This window comes from Sinocyclocheilus grahami, unplaced genomic scaffold (assembly GCF_001515645.1).
Source record: "Sinocyclocheilus grahami isolate Dianchi unplaced genomic scaffold, SAMN03320097.WGS_v1.1 scaffold5.1, whole genome shotgun sequence".
NCBI classification, from domain to species: domain Eukaryota; kingdom Metazoa; phylum Chordata; class Actinopteri; order Cypriniformes; family Cyprinidae; genus Sinocyclocheilus; species Sinocyclocheilus grahami.
In genome coordinates, this window is record NW_015505184.1 from 376014 (window position 1) to 393998 (window position 17985).

The 17985-nt window shown below is 34.9% G+C and overlaps 1 pseudogene; it reads left to right on the forward strand.

Annotated features, from left to right (window-relative positions):
• The first annotated feature begins 2322 nt into the window (after window positions 1–2322).
• Window positions 2323–9735, forward strand: LOC107585760 (radical S-adenosyl methionine domain-containing protein 1, mitochondrial-like; annotated as a pseudogene).
• Window positions 9736–17985: the final 8250 nt, after the last annotated feature.

The following is a 17985-nucleotide window of genomic DNA, read 5'->3' on the forward strand; positions in this document are numbered from 1 at the left end:
GTTGTCCATTAACAAGTAGAAACTGTCCCTGTTTGTGTGTGTGTCTGTAGTTGTCTGTTTAACACTGTTGTTCTATAGTAACCCCTTCATTGCTGTGTGCTAACCCTAACAACCAGACTGCCAGAGAGTTGAATGCATGTACCCCACTGTGCATTGTTTTCCTAGAGCCCCTGAGTGCACTGCTTGTAGCCATATTCTTAGTTTTATTTTTCCATGTTCAATATTTTTGCCAATTTAATTTGTTGTGTTGCTCTGACAGTATCAATGAATATTTGTTTTAGTGCCAAAATGTGACATTTATATGACTTTGTTTTAGGCCAGATGATTAATGCAGCCATTCTTCTGATGCCATCACTTTTCAAAGAAAAGGAGTAAGCACTCTGTCATCAATCTATGAGGCGCCGGACTGGACAAAAGTGAAGCGAACGCGGAGAGAGAGAGCGACAGTGCGCGAGAGAGTCCGAGTGCGTCCGAAAGAAAGCGACAGGACGCGAGAGAGACCGAAAATACGCGCGAGAGAGACCGAGTGCGTCCGAGAGAGAGCGAGTGAGTTATTCTGTGAGAAATTCTGTGGTGTAAAACGCAACGCTATTATCCTGCAATTTCCACGATGTTTAAGGGAAATTTTATATTAAATTGTATAATTTTGTTGCACTGAATTAGATGTCAGTGCAACGATGTACAAAGATATTTTACCGACCTAAACGCTTGTGTGACATTTTACGAAGAAACTATATGCTATCAAGAAATTTTAACAGCATGGAGCATTGTAATAGGTTATTGGAGGAACATTCTCGTATTTTGTCTAGGATGTTGTAAAAGATTCCTTCAGTGTTTACAAAAAAACAAAAACAAATAAAACGAAAACTAGTAAAACCCAAAGCCTTGGCAATTTTGAATGGCATAAATCATGTTCCTTTTAAAATCAGTGTACGTTTGATGAACAGTTGGAAGATGCAGAATGTTGGCACATGTATTTGCTTTAGGAAGTTGTGACAACATCTCATTCTCTTCAGTGCTGTGAAGGAAGTGAATGCTTGGGTGAGTTCTCAGTCCCAGAGGTGGCAGGGTTTTCAAGCCAGTGGTAAAAAAGAAGATGTTGCTGTACTGCAGCTCACTCAATTCATCTGTAGAACAAACGGATAACACTCCTAAACTACAAGAATATACTTAATTTTATAAAGCATGCCACTTACTGTTCTGTTATACGAATTTTAACCTTTTACACAACTCCATAATATCTGATTCTGATTTGATCAGTCTGATCATTATCACAAAATAAACCTGGGCAGGGTGATTAAGACCCAAGGTGGAGTGGCTGTTCAACCTCTATCACAATTTTCTGAATTCACATTCATTTTATGACCCCGGGAAAGTATATAAGTCTCAAAATATTCTTGGTATTCTATAAAAATTATGGAACCTACTTAATAGTTGATTAATAACAGGCAAAGAAAGGGAGGGATTTACACAGTAATTTTGCAAGAAACTAATAAGCATTTAAAAGGACATACTGTATATTAGGACTTCCTTTACGTCGCTCTCTCTCTCCGCGTTCGCTTCACTTTTGTCCAGTCCGGCGCCTCATATCAATCAGGTAACTTAAACAGAGAAAGAATGTGGACAAAAATCACATAATCACCCCTTATAAACGTGTGGTATTAACATCACAAAATAACGGCAAGAGAACCTATCTTTCTATTGAGAGTCTCTATGCCTTGACACCAAAAAATGACTTCAGCTGAAATTTATTCAAAAGACATGAACTAAAGTTGCCATTTGATTCTGTCTGATGAATACCTTACTAAATGAATTAACTGAATTTCTCATAGCAATTCCGTAAAGTGATTTACTGAATCAAGTTATTTATTATTTTCAGTTAAGAAATAATATAAAATACATGTCACTGGCTCAGCTTACCAAACATAATTGGAACACAACAAATGAATAATGTACAGGAAACATTCTGGATTATAGTACCTGTTAAAAGATTGGAAACATTGCATTTATTTATTTAAAAATACAATAAAAAATAATATTGTGAAAAATTATTACAATTTGAAATACTTTGCTAGTTTAATACATTTAAAAATGACATTTATTTCTGTGATGAAAAGCTGAATTTTTAGCATCATTACTCCAGTCTTCAGTGTCACATGATCCTTCAGAAATCAGGTTAATATGTTGATTTAATGCTCTAAAAACATTTCTCATTATTAATGTTGAAAACATTTGTGCTGCTTAACATTTTTGTCAAACAATGATACCATTCAAACCTTTTTAGTAAGATTTTTAAACGAGAGAAAGCAACAAAAAAGTAGTATGCAGGTAAAATAAAAAATGCACTGTGCAAATAACTTCAGAGCGCTCATTTGTGTGCTGACATGGTTGACAGCTGTTAATGCACAATTACCATTTTAGATCGACAAACTGTAATACAGTATATGCTTTCTATTCGAACTGAAAGCATAAATCTAGGATATCCGCTGCAGTTTTCAAAGCACAATGTAAAACTGTGACATTTCATTCACTGACGCTCTTCACAGCGTTCTTCCATCGGCAGCACTAAACCCAGTAGCGCATATACTTATTTGCTGGCATCCTGCTAAAATAAAAGGCTGCTGATTTTAAGTTTGTAAAAGAAGAAAATTCATATAAAAAAGTCAATATTAGCATTTTATTTAAGTTTACTATTACTATTTACTAAATAATTGTATTTGTATTTAATATTCCCTTTTATTGTAAAATATAATAGTATTATCACACTTTATTAAAAAAAATGGCAGTAATATTATTACCACTATTATTAATTAATTTGATTTATTTATTTATTTTGTTATATTTTAATGGGTCACACTGTGCATTGTGAGACAAGACATAATATCACAAAAGATTTCTATTTAATAAATGCAAGCATTAAGAATTGCAAATCTTCAAATCATCAAAAGCATCCTGAAAAAGTATCAACATTTCCACAAAAATGTTAGGCAGTACAACTGTTTCCAACATTGGTAATATAGAAATCTGTTTTTTTTTTTCCCAAATTCCGTTTTTTTTCTTCTATTTTCTCTTTTTAATGGTTAAATTACATTTTAATAATAAAAAGCATGTCTAATGAATTAAAATATTATACAAAAATTACATGTTTAGGGCCCTATAAAATGCTTTATTTTTCTCACCTTCTATTTTATTGAAGCATTTATTTTAATGTGTAAAAACAACTTTATGAAAATTTAGTTTTACAAGAGCCCTATGATTCCCAACCCCCCCCCTCAGAAATTCATTTTTTTTGTTTGTTTGTTTTTTAGACATAAAACATTTAATTTTATTTATTTTTTAATCAAATAAAACAAAAGGGATTTTCTATTAAAATGTAAACATTTAAAAAATATTGAGTGATTATTCCTTAAAATATTGAACAATAGTATTGTAATTCTGGCACAATAATGTCTTCAAGTTAAACTGAACTTTTATTTTGATGAGTTGCCATTAATAACTTAACATTTCTGTGTGCCTATGATGTGACAATAGATTTACTCAAATGAAATGGAAGTTCTCAAATGTTGTTTATGAATTTATGACCTGATATGGTGAGATGGCAGATGCGGAAACCACCGCGAGAGTCATATGTTTCAGTATGTGTAGTAAATGAAACCACGCATCTGGGCCATTTACGCAGAACATGAACAATTCATATTTAAATAGTCTTTCTGCTGCTTAATATTCACCTACACTAGTCCATATCGTGATTTGATATCAGTGGAATTTACCTAATTTTGATGAATTTATCCAAAGTTTGGCAAATTCCGTGACATTCTGCGTTATACAGTAAATTCCGTTTTTATGACTGGATGCCGCGATTCTGTCAGAGTTTTTTGTATCGCGGAAATCATAGGGCCCTAGTAATAATACTAGTAATAATCAGAAATGTTTCTTGAGCAGCAAATCAGCATATTAGAATGATTTCTGAAGGATCATGTGACACTGAAGACTGGAGTAATGATGCTGAAAATCCAGATTTCAACAAAGGAATAAATTATGTTTTTTTACAACATATCCAAATGGAAAACAGTAGATAACAGGTGTACTAATATTTTGCAATTTTACTGTTTCTACTGTATTTTTGATCAAATAAAAGCAGTCTTGGTGAGCAAAAAAAAGACTTCTTTCAAAAACATAAATTGTAATGTTTCTAATCTTTCGACAGGTACTGTGTTTGTATGTGTGAAGGTATGATGTTCACAGTGTGATGTTTTATTAACAAGTTTCGGGAGGAGCGCGCACAGATAATTAACACGGCCAGTTCATCATCAGTAATTACACCATCTATCCAATCAGCTCAAGAGAGAACCTCTATAAATAATCAAAGCAGCCTTTGCTTTGTTGTACTTTGGATCAAATAAATGCAGGCTTGGTGAGCAGAAGAGACTTCTTTATAAAACATTAAAAATCTATATATATATATATATATATATATAATGTGTGTGTATATAAATTTTTTTTTTAAATGTTTTATTTTTTTATGTAACATTTCTGTCCCCCTCACATCTGAAATGATGGCTACTATTACTTAAAATGAAATTAAATTTTAAGTGTGTATGTACTCCGTAAAGTATGCACTTTCCAGACATTAAAGGGGTCATGAACTACCAAGTTTTTATTTTGTACTGTTCTCTGAGGTCCTCTTATAATGTAATTTAAGATTATTTTTACATTTAAAAAAAAAGTATTAGAATATTTTCTGTCCCAGTTTATGGTGCTATGATTGGCTAACAAGTTGTGTGTTTGACAGCCTACATCCTTCATAGATGGACGCTGCTGTGATTTAGATAAAAAAATGCTTAAATACTCAGTACATATCAAACGATCTGTAATAACAGACAAAGCAATAGTGACCACATAATAAAAACGGTTTCTCAGTTCATGACCCCTTTAAAATATTAAGCAAAATAATATATGTATATTAAATCACCCTGTATATTTTATTTCCTGCAAACCCTAAAAATATGTTTGTTGTCACAGGATCCTCCATACCCAACCCCAACCATCATCCTAAATGCCTGTGAAGATGGGAACCATTTAGCCAGTGGCTCCATTTCCATTCAGATGGATGGAGAGGACATGGTTGAAGATGATGGGGGCATTGACGTTTCCCTGGCTGTCAGCCTCCTCTACTCATTGTACCAGATATACAATGTTGCATACCCAACATGTTTGAGAAAGACCATGTCGTTTTTGGAGGCTTTCGTTTTCAAAAAGACTGGACCTGTCCCTATATGTGTACAGAGGGTTTATAATTCCCTGTAGGTATAGTTAATTCAAACACACTCACACAGACACACACACTTTCACACAAACACATGCAAACACACACTCAACACACACCCTCACACCGACACACTCACACGTTTATAATTCCCTGTAGGTATAGTTCATTCAAACACACTCACACAGACACACACACACACACTCAAACAGACACTGTAGATAATTTTCAGTTTATTCCGTCTTTCCTTCACTTTTGGATGTTTGTTTTAAAACAGTGGAGCTATCCCTATTTGTTTTTAATTAATTGTTACAATTAATTATTGAGCCTAAGATGTATCAGTTTTCGAGGCTTTCTTTTTGAAAGAAATATGTTTCTCTGTGCAGAGAGTTTTTAATTCCCTGTAGTTACAATTAATCATCTTAGGTCTGTTGCATATTTATTGTTGTTGCTGCTGTTTGTCTTACAAGTAGCACTACTGTTTTATATTGTACTGTTTGTATTGTTGTATTTCTGCTGTTTTCAGTTTGATTTTGTGCAGTTTATCTAATTTATTCATTCTGGATGCCTATTCATATGATTTTATGTGGCACAAGGGATAAAAGCATGAATAAACATTCATTTACTCTTATTTCTGGATTTTCTTTGTATGTTTAACTACATTGGAGCCATAAAGAACCTTTTCATGAATGGTGCCACAAAGAACCTAATAAAGTGACATGAAGAACTGCTAGGGGTTCTTTTAAGAACCTTTGAAAAGGGTTCTTTGCAGTACCGAAAAAGGTTCTTTATGGCACTAAGAAAAAATTGTTTCTTCAAGGAACCGTTTAATGAAAGGTTCTTCAGGGAACCAAAAATGGTTCCTCTGTGGCATCGCCGTGAAACCCCCTTTTTTGGTTCTTCTTGGCACCTTTTTTTTAAAGAGTGTAATACCAAACTTTTGAATGGTAATGTCAATGTATCAAATGCCAGAATCAATTTAAGAAATGTCTTTTTTTTAGCTTTATTATGTCATATTTTTATACAATAGATTCTACAAGGACGTTAACATCACACTCTTGTCTCCTATGTTGTCTTGTTTTGGTGCATAAATCTTTTTAGTTTGTAACAAGGATTCAAAAGTGATTCATGCTCAAACTTCAGGAAAACTTTACTTTATTAATGGCATCCTCCATGACTAAATTTTTCCTGGATTTTGAGTGTGAATCACTATTGAATTTTTAAAAACAAAATGTCACTGTCTCACATAACATCAACATCCACACCAACACACATTTTACCAACATCTTATCACAAGCTAATCAAGGCCACAATTCAATCTTTATTCCACTTTATTTTTTTATATTTGGAGGCCCTTTTTATTTATTTATTTATGTAGTCATTTAGCAGACGCTTTACACATACATACACCTAACAAAAAGAAAACAAGTAGATAGAAAAAGAATAGAGAAAGCTAGTGTTAGAGGCCTTTTTTAAAGAAAACAAGCAGTTGGAAAACGAATAGAGAGTGCAAGTGTTAGAGGGTCAAGCCAACAAATAGATCAAATAGAATTACAATAGAGAGTGCTAGAGTTAGAGGGTCAAATATAGATGGAAGAGATGTGTTTTTAGCTGTTTCTTGAAGATGGCTAAGGACTCAGCTTCTCGAATTGAGTTGGGCGGGTAATTCCACCAGGAGGGAACAGTTTATGTATATATATATATATATATATATATACCCGTATTGGCCCAAATATAAGACGACCCTGATTATAAGACGACCCCCCTTTTCACAGATGTATACCTTTTGGAAAAAGGCTTTTTAAAAACCAAATCTTGTTTTTTCTCAGTAACACACTTTGTCTTCAATTATTTTCATATTGCATATTTTTCCTATTTAAAGTTTTGTTTTGAAAGTATGGTAAAAAATGGTCAAATGTACCAACGATCACATTTAAAAAATATACACTTTTTGATATACCATAAAAAAAACAAAAAAAAACAGGTAGCTCATCTGAATTAGGACATTTAGGCTATCCATCTAATAGTAGCCTACCAAAATCTTATTAACAGTAGAAGTTAAATCTTACTGTAGTCTTCAAATCTGGGTACTGTCTTACGTTTTAAAATCACAAAGGGAGTTTAGTCCCATCAGGCTAAGGTGACAGTCACGACTCATGCAGCTGTAAGGTCTTCTTTCGTTTTCACTCGCGATCTTTACAACACGGATTACATTACGTATTTCAAGGCACACTCGTTTTATGCGTATTTGGCGCCACCTATTGTTGTGGGTGTATTATTGACATGTCAAAGTCTAGACCCTGAATATAAGACGACCGCGTTTTTTCAGATGTATTTTCAAGAAAAAAACATCGTCTTATATTCGGGTCAATACGGTATATAAAAGCCTAATTAAGAGTATATATATATGTTTGTGAAACTTTATGACTTAGCCTATAAATAATGTTGCATGAGGGTTTGTTGTGCATCAAAATAGACCATGCATTTGTATCAATGATCATCATTGTGTATCATCCATGTACCGTGCAACACATGGTCAAAGAACAGATGACAGAGAATAACATCAGTGTAGGTTGCAAAATGTTTATTAGGCCACTGATATGGTAGTGAATGTTATTTCATTCAATGCCAGAAGATGACAGTTTTAAAGCTTAAAAGGAAACAGAAGAGAATACAAATAAATAATTGAAATGGTAGTTGGATCTGCGCTACTATTGGAAACCTGTAGCTGTAATCATCCAGGTGTTCTGGGATTTTTGGTTTCACTGTGCAAATGGAACCTTAAACCTTGTGATAATCTTAATTTGTAAATGTATTTTTGTTTGTAAAAATGTTTAACTATTTTACATTGGAAACATGAAAAAAAAAAGTTTTAGCATCAGTGTATGATTGTATCATAGTTTACAACCAAACAGCAGACAATTCACAACCAGACAACATGGAGAGTGTTGAACGGGGTATGTTAAGACTCTTTCAGTTTTCTCACTTTTGGAAGAAATGACTAAATACAGGTTTGGAGCAACATGGGTAAATAATGACACAATGTTTATTTTTTGGGGTAGTATCTCTTTAATTAATCCTGTACTGTCCTGTAGGATCAGCTCAGTGTTTTTTGGAGGAGGAACACCCAGCCTGGCTCAGCCCTCCACAATCACTGCTGTCTTGGAGACTGTCTCCAAACACACTCGTCTCTCAGATGATGCCGAGGTCACTCTGGAAGTGAACCCTACACCTGCTGGAAAGGACCGTTTGAAGGACTTCAAGGCAGCAGGAGTTAACCGATTTTCTATTGGAGTTCAGGTATGTTAGGTCAGGTAAAAAACTTACTTAGAGTCTCCATAGATCGAATGCTCTTCTTCACAGTAGCTGAATGACGGTCACCTGAGGATACTAGGCAGGGATCACGATTCCCAGCATGCTCTCTGGACCGTGTCAGAGGCCAGGACACTCTGCCCCGGACTCGTGTCAGTGGATGTCATGTTTGCTCTTCCAGGCCAAAGTGTAAAGTCATGGGAGACTGAGCTGAAGAAACTGCTGCTGGTTTGTGACCATCACGTTTCACTGTATCAGCTGACTTTGGAAAGGGGTATGCAGCTTTTTAAACTGGTTGATAGCGGTGAACTAAGTGTGCCTGGTGACAATGTCACTGCTGTTATGTACAATTCAGCACGAGGAGTCCTGGAAAAGGCTTGGTTTTCGTCAATACGAGGTGTCCAACTTTGCCAAAGATGTAAGTTAGAATTACTTAGTCTTTCCTCTAGTTCCTGTAGCACCAAGGACATGTGTTTGATAAAATAAATAAATGCTATATTATATAAGTATTTGAGATCTTGAAATCTTTGTTTATGGATTATGTGTTTATTGTAGAACACTGTCAGTGAACACAATATCGGGTACTGGAGGGGATGTCAATACATTGGTGTAGGACCAGGTACATTTATGCACATACACTACTGTTCAAAATATTTTTGTTAAAATAACTTAATACTTTTATTCAGCAAGGATGCATCAAATTGATCATAAGTGACAGTAAAGACACTGACAATGTACAAAATGTTTATAAACAACATACATAACAACAAAAAGTTATATTTTACATAAATTCTGTTTTGATTCTTTTGATCTTTCTATTCATCAATTAATCCTTAAAATTGTTTCCACAAAAATGTTAAGTAGCACAACTGTTTTCAACATTGATAGTAATAATAATAAATGATTCTTGATCATCAAATCAGCATATCAGAATGATTTCTGAAGGATCATGTGACATAATGATGCTGAAAATTCAGCTTTGCATCACAGGAATAAATTACATTTTACAGTATATTCAAATTGAAAACACTTAATTTAAATTTAAATAATACAATGTTTACAATATTACTGTTTTTACTGTATTTTTGATCAAATAAATGCAGCCTTGCTGAGCATAAGAGACTTCTTTAAGTCTAAACTTTTGAACAGTGAGCTAATCTTGAGATGTTTGGATACGAGAGCATCACGGTCACGGGACATGCCGCCGAATACAGCTCGACCACGGTGGCCTGTAAGAATCTCTCATCTGTAGCTTGAGCGATTAAACCGACTGTTGCTGAGTTATTGAATCAGATTGTAATTGTATCTGCAGGCTGGAGGAGGTTTTGGTCATGGGTCGTCTGCATATGAATGAAGGAATCACCCAGCAGGTACAGTGGAGCACTGCTTAATGCAACATAGGTTTTACAACTATAAAACATTTCAAACAGTTATGTTGTGCATGAAAAGAAATACTGTAAACATGGTATGAGCTATCTACTTTTAAAGGGGTCATATGATGTTGCTAAAAAGAACATTATTTTGTGTATTTGGTGTAATGAAATGTGTTTATGCGGTTTAAGGTTAAGGCACACACGGCGGGCTAGAGTGAACGGTGGCGGCCTAGAGTGAGCAGAGGCCGGTGGGCTTGAGAACAGCATGGCCGGCGGGCTTTGCAGCAACCACATGTGACGACCCTGGGCTGGACTTTGTCCACGGTAAAAGCTGATCTGGCGATCCACAGCGCGAAGTTGATGTATTTCCTCAGCGACCAGCACGGATCAGCTCTAGGCATGAATAAGCGGATATAGTCCTCTTTTGGAAGGCCAAACAAAGTAGTTTCACTTTCACAACGAAACGCAGCGTCTCCACGGCATGGTGGCGGCGGCAACAATACTACAGCAAGAATAAAAGTTATGCCTTCTTTCTTTGCGTGAACATTTGGGCGGCGTTATGCAAATCTTCCCACATCGTGACATAGACATGTGGGGGCATGTTAGAATGAACCGTTTTAGGTAGGCGTGGTTGACTTAACTTTTATAAGGAATATCTTTTTGGATTTGAGACTTTAGTCTTTGCAACTTTACAGATCTTCTTTGTGCACCAAGACCTTGTAACACTTCAAAGAGAAAGGAAAAATTGAAATCGCATCATATGACCCCTTTAAAAATTGTTATAAAACGGATTGTTCCAGTCCTTGATTCTGTTTGGCTGAGCCACGTTAGAAGCTGTTGTAAATTACTCTACAAACCAGAGCCATTGAGAAACAGAGTTGCGACACGCTTTGATCTCGTCGCCACGCGGTCACATGGTTCATGGAGTTCGCAATAGTTCCAAACAACTCCGCGCTGTCAATATGTTTGAATGGGTATAAGTAGGATAGACAGCAGTTTCACTATATTTGTAGTAGGGATGTAATGATTCACTCAACTCACAATTCGATTCGATTCACAATTTTTTTTTATCTCACGATTCAATTCGATTCACTTTTTTTTTTACAAAATGAGATTTAAGACAAATTATAACTAAATGTGTCCTTTTATTATTGCTTGGACAAAATGCTGCATTTTTTTGTGTAAAATTGAAATATAACACTATAATAATATACTAATATAGCACTTGTATATCATTGCTCTTTTGTTTGTTTTGATTGCTTCTATTGTCCTCATTTGTAAGTCGCTTTGGATAAAAGTGTCTGCTAAATAACAAAATTTCAATATAGTGTAAATGTAAATAACAAAACTAAATTGAAATTTTAAAACAAGCCCCAAATCAAATAAATAAGTAACACAAATAAAAGAAATCTCTTCATATAAACAAACTAAGGCTTTGTCTGTGCTCTTTCCATTTAAAATTAGAGGCAACCACTGCATTTTAATCCTGATCCAAAAAAAAAGATACTGCATACATGCAACATGAGCAGTTTTTAATCTAAATTACATAGTATAATTTCGAAATTTGAAGCAATAACAGAATGGTTTGACTTCAGTTTTGTGAAACTATACATAAAAAATATCTGCATGAAACAGCAGACGAGCTGAATGAGGTGCAGATTCACTCTCTGCCAGCAGGTGGCGCTTAAAGCGTTTCCTTGGTTTCCGCTGTAAACAAAGCAGTGCTGCACTTATGAACTTTAATATGCATTATACAGAGGCAACATGAAAAGAAAAAATACCATCTAAACTTTTCTAAAGACAGTAAGTTCCCCTCAGACATGCATTCTTATAAACTCCTACCCCTAAATGAATCGCGATTTGTTTAGCATCTCATCTGATTTGAATCGTCACATATTTGAATCGATTTTCAACCGGTTCATGGTTAATCATGGAAACAGTTAGCCTATATTTCTACCAAACGCTCCACCTGCTGTCAGAGAATGAATGAGCATTTTCAATAAAACTTGTTTTGTTCACAGACCAATGCGAAAATCGACCCATGTTTTTACCCTGCAAACATGCAGAGCTTTAAATGTGAACTGGTGGTTCGATAAGAAGACAATGCATTATACAAATCTAAACATAGGGGTGTGCGATATGTATGGTCTGCAAAAATATCGTAATTGTTGTTTTAACGATGTGCGATTTGATATGAGTATATCACAAAAAGCAAACACAAAACACACCTACAGAGTGCACGCATACATTAAGTGATGAAGTCTAGTAGGTTAGACTAGTGCGTGTGCGCATTTAGTGCGTGTTCTTTCACTGCATGAATAAGTCTCTTAAAAGGCATTTAGAATCATTTAGGGGGTTGTCCCCCCTAAAAATATGCTTAAAAACCAGGCTGTGTATTGTAAATAACAATGTTTTACACTTTAAATAATTGTGTAAGTAGTAAAACAACACAAACGGGGGAAAAATGTGTTTTAAGTTTAGAAACATTTTGAGTCTCACCTCCCTTGCCTCACAGTGCTTTGGTCCAAATGTCTGCTTTCCTCTTTTACATCACCTACATGCAGATGAGTCCGGTGAGAGAGAACAAAGTCAATAGTTGTGGAACTCCAGTAAGTAAGGCTATTTTATTCACTTAAACATTGGATGAAGTGATTATTTTATCTTTAATACAGATGATGCCAATGTATTTTTCGATGAGTCGCTATGTTTGAAAAAATTACCTGCTTGACAGAAAGGGTTGCCAGGTTTTTTACAACAAAAACTCCCAATTGCTACCCAAACTATCCGAGTTTCGAGGGGGTCCCCCGGTAAAAATCATGTTCTGGGGGCTAAAATACACATTATTGGGGTCGCTTCAACCCGCGGACATGAAAAACAACCCCGGGCAAGAGTGATAAAGTAGCCCAATTCCACGGGAAAACCGCAGACTTGGCCACACTGTGACAGATACAACAAACACGAGCACTGTCTCTGCGTGACCACAACAGCTTGATGTTGTCTAATTTGGCATGGTCTCCCAGCTGCACTAATAGTAGTAAGGCTTTCCTCTGTGTTTACATATTCTTACAAGTACAATTTTAGCTGTATTATTTGTGTCCCCTTCAAAAATCGCTCTTGAGAAATTTTATGTTTATTGTCCCCCTGTTCTGGGGCAGAAAATGTATATATTTTTATCATTTCATATAGTTAATATCAGACGAAGAGTGCCGTTTTTCCCCCTCCAAAAGTAAGCATGATTACAAATGTGATATTGATTTTATACAACAGTTCAATAAACAAGTAGTTAATATTAAGAGACTTAAGTTTTAGACACCATATTTCCTGTTTTTGCTCTTTCTCCAACAAAAGTCATTTCAAACACAACCACAGCGCTGTTTTGCGTCTCTGAGCAACAGGACTCTCTGTAAATGATTCGTTCAAACGCAATGACTCACTTAACAGTGACTTGCTGCCACCTACTGGCGGTTTTAATTTCACATTTACGGTACCTTTTCATTTTTTAAATAATTTCAAACATCAGTTTTCAATGTTTTATGTTTAAAATGTCAAAACATTATTTATGCATTTGTAATTGCAGGTTAAAGTATTTATTGTCCCTCAGAGCTGCATTAAACTGTGTAAATATATCTAAATGACACTTCTAATGCAGCGTCTGTGTTTCCTCTGCATTGCAAAGATAAATTTTGTTGATACTGATTTAATTTGCTTGGTAACAACCCAAATGCAAGAATTTGACTCCAAAGGTGGTGCACACTTTTAGAAAAAAATGGCTTAAAAGGTAAAAATGCCCATAAAACTTGTTGGAAATTATTAATTTATATTACTGCTGTGAACGGACCACACAGAATATGAAGAATATCAAAAAATTTAGGAGTCAGCTGTCAATGGTAGTCCTTAAGATATCAGCACAATAACACACTCAGCAAAATATCGTCTAATTATCATTATCGATAAAATCACAGAATATTATTGAGATATTGTCAATATTGCACACCCCTAATTTATGTTATTTAATTGATATAATAATTTATTGATGATAATTGTTTAAATTAATATAATTATTAATACTTTTGACTCATCCATTTTCTTAACAATGTTTTAAAGGCTGAAATGTAAAGTTGATCATTTTATAAAACTTTGTTTTTGTGAAAACTTGTATCTGAACTTTAAATTATTTTTACAGTAATTTTACAGTTTAATATGGTACTACATTGCCCTACCCCGCTCATATGGTATTAATTTTATTTGTACAGGTCTTAAAGGGGTCATATGATGCGATTTCAATTTTTCCTTTCTCTTTGGAGTGTTACAAGCTCTTGGTGCATAAAGAAGATCTGTAAAGTTGCAAAGACTAAAGTCTCAAATCCAAAGAGGTATTCTTCATAAAAGTTCAGTCAACCACGCCTACCTAAAATGACTCATTCTAACATGCCCCCACGTCTACGGACAGGCGATTTGCATAACGCCGCCCAAATGTTCACGCAAAAAAAGAAGGTGTAACTTTATTCTAGCTGTTGCCGCCACTGCCATGTCGTGGAGACGCTGTGTGTTTCGTTATGAAAGCGGAACTACTTTGTTTGGCCTTTCAAAAGAGGACACAACTAGAAATCAGTGGTTAAGTTGTATTTACAACACTGTTCCAGAACAGTTCAACCCAAATATTCAGATGTGTGCTGCGCATTTTATGGAGGATGAGGACTGTTTCCTGAACCAGTAGCCTACAATGCGTCTGTGGCACAAAGGCTGTTTCTATAAAGTGGGGCTGTTCCAACTTTGCAAGGACCGTCTGGCGCTTCTGACTCACAGCCTGTAAGTACGTTTTTTTATATTTAAATAATTTGCCACTGATGATTCAAAGGCGAGTTTTGGGCAGTGTAGAGTAGGCTTGTTGTTTCTCCGATCACAAATGCAGACATGGTTTTATGTTTACGCAGCGCGATACAACGCCTAAAAAGACAGTACAAGTCATTATAATCAGTAATTATGTCCCCACTGGATGCAAGAAATGCCTCATTTGTAATGGGTTTTATTGGTTTTGTCTCGTCCTGGGAGACGACATCACAGTATGTTAAGAGGCGTAACATTTCCGTCACATGCTTGAGGCATTCGGCCAATCACAACGCACTAGATAGCTGGCCAATCAGAGAACACCTTGCTTTTTTTAGAAGGATGAGCTTTGTAAAAATCGACGCCTTTCAGAAAGGCGGGGCATAGAGGAGAAACAATAATGTACATATTATATAGAAATTATTGTGTTTTTTTTAACCTTAAACCGCATAAACACATTGCATTACACCAAATACACAAAATAATGTTCTTTTTAGCAACGTCATTTGACCCCTTTAAAAAAAGGTCTTAAAGGGGTCATTGGATGCAAAATTCACTTGTTTTGGAAGTGTGTGTACACATCCATCCTATAATTATAAAAATCCATCCAATGTTTGTTTTTTTAAATCCCTATTTTAAAATCCCCTTTCTCAAACCAGGCTGTTCTGACCACGGTTATTATAGTTTTACATTTTTAAATTAGTTTTATTTTAATATCGTTTTCAAATTTGCTATATAATTCAGTTTAGTTTTTATTAGTTTCATTAATATTGTTGTTAGTTTTAGTTTAGTTTTTATTTTGTGAACACATTTTTATTTAGTTATATAGTTTAGTTTCAGTTTTAGTTTCAATTTTAATTAAAGTTTAGCAGAATTAACAGATCACTTCCAGAACGCAGGCCAAAGAAAGACTTGTGAACAAATGTCTAGCGACACAAAATTAACGCATGCTGAGATTGATTAAATGGTAAAAGTATACATATATACGCCAGAATGAAGCAGTCAAGCCTTTTTACTAAATAAATCTACACAAGTTGTGCTTAATGTCATATCTAATGATGTGTATTGAGATATTTAATATGACAATAAATGTAGCCTAATTTGGTTATGATGGTTAGATGTCTTTTTTCTTTTTTAACAATATTGTAACTGTCGTGTCTTGCTCACTTTTCCGTGAACAAATGCGCATAAATCATAACAGGGACTAATGAAATTCAATAACAAGGGCAATCGCATTAAGGCTCATATTTGAATGTTCTTTTCAAGGACAAGGTAGATGTTTAATATATGCGAATTTGCCATTGTACTATTTTATGGCTGATGTGTTTTAATTAATAAGATAATAAACCACAAACTACGAATGTTTTAACGTAGCCTGAGGGGAAATCCATAGGCTATTTATTTGTGTTAAACGCGAGTAAAACATATCCTTATTTATTTTGTTAATAAAAGTTCAAAGTTTAATCTTTTTTGTTGTTGTTGTTTTTTTCGATTCATAATAATGAGCCATAAGCATGCATTTAAAGTAAGGGGAAAATCCAAAAACCTTACATTTATTTGTTACAACGCGGGTACATCAGTCTTATTCAGTGGCGTAGCAAGTCAGCCCCGGACCCATATGCAAAAAATGTGTATGAGAATTCGCCTCAGTTCAAGCTGCGTATGAATCAATTATATCTTCTTCTTTAATATTTGCAGCACGAAATAAACATGAATATGTGAATGCATGTTGAAAAAAATCAGAACAACTTAATACAAACGAATGTCTCATGAATCGATCAATCAGAGTTTTAAAAAAAGTAAAAAGATGGATGCTACAGACTTTTTTTTTTTTTTTGAGGAGTAGGCCTATGGGTGGAATTTTCACATTATATAACATGATTTTATTATCTTAATTTTAACTACTATCCATCCTCATTGGACGTGCCTTTAGAGAGAAATGCATCTTTACGGATTACATAATGAAAGAGTTTTTGTTTTCGATTTGAATTATTTCGTTTTAAAATAGTAATTTAAAGCATTCTATAGATATATTTATCATGTCGGTGAAGCGCTCCTGCGCAAGACCAAGAGGACCGAAAGCGCATCCTGTTTGTTTTCCTTATTTTACAAAAGCACAAGGTTTTGTTGATATTGTGAGTGCACACAAATACAAGTAGAACCTTTGCAGTTCCGAATGATGTATACTATTACCTTTATGAGCAAAAATGATGGCGTATTTTTAAGTTTCCGCTGTTCTTAAAAACAAAAAATGCAAGTGATCGCGCGCTGGGGCCTCCATGTCCTGCAGAGCGCTTTAGCTTCCACTCTCCGCGCAAACGATTGGATATGCACCTAACAGCGCTCATTTATCTGGGTTAAATGTTTAAATTAATACTGTGAAATGCTGTGAAGTGTTTTATGTCTGTTTATTTTAGGCAAGTCGTGTTGGTTTGAGAAGGCTAAATTGATCAAACATAATGCTCAACTTACTGTCTGCCGCTTGGTCGTTCCTTTAAAAAACAAAAACTTGAATTTAACAAACATAAAATGTTCCAAACATATTTCTAAATTAACTTAATAAAGAAACAAAAAGAAATATGACCACTTTGCCATTAAAAACCAAAACTGAACTATTATAATAGCTGTGTAATGGGGACGAGAGAGAGAGAGAAAAGTCACGGTATCCAGGCGGACTCGGGCCGAAAATTCTCATAAAGCTGTTGGACAAGGGTCGTGCAGGGCTCTATTCGTTCCCTCGTTGCCCCCAAATTGCCCGGGACCATATGCACCTGCACACCCTGCATAACCAGACGCTATGTCACTGATCTTATTTGTTCTTATCTGTTCCTAAAAGTTTTATGTTTAATATAAACGACTTTGTCATTGTAGCATTGTTGATGTTGTGTGTGTGTGTTTTTCATTAAGAGTAATATTGAATCAACCTTAAGAATTAATTTTGTTTCAAGAATAGGAAAGATCAAAATAAGCGCTACAGATGTGAGAATGCGAGATTTGTTGCTGCTGAGAGGTAGACGCTCTCGCTCTTTCTCTGCTGTCTGTAGAAATTGTTGTTAATTCTTAATTTGGGAACGGCAGAGACATGTTACAGGTTATAATATAATCCAAAAATCATGGCAACAAATGATTTTTTAAGTCAGTTTAATACGTTTAATCAGTTGAAACGACTTTCACAGTCAATTTGATTCAACTTAACTCATATTTAAC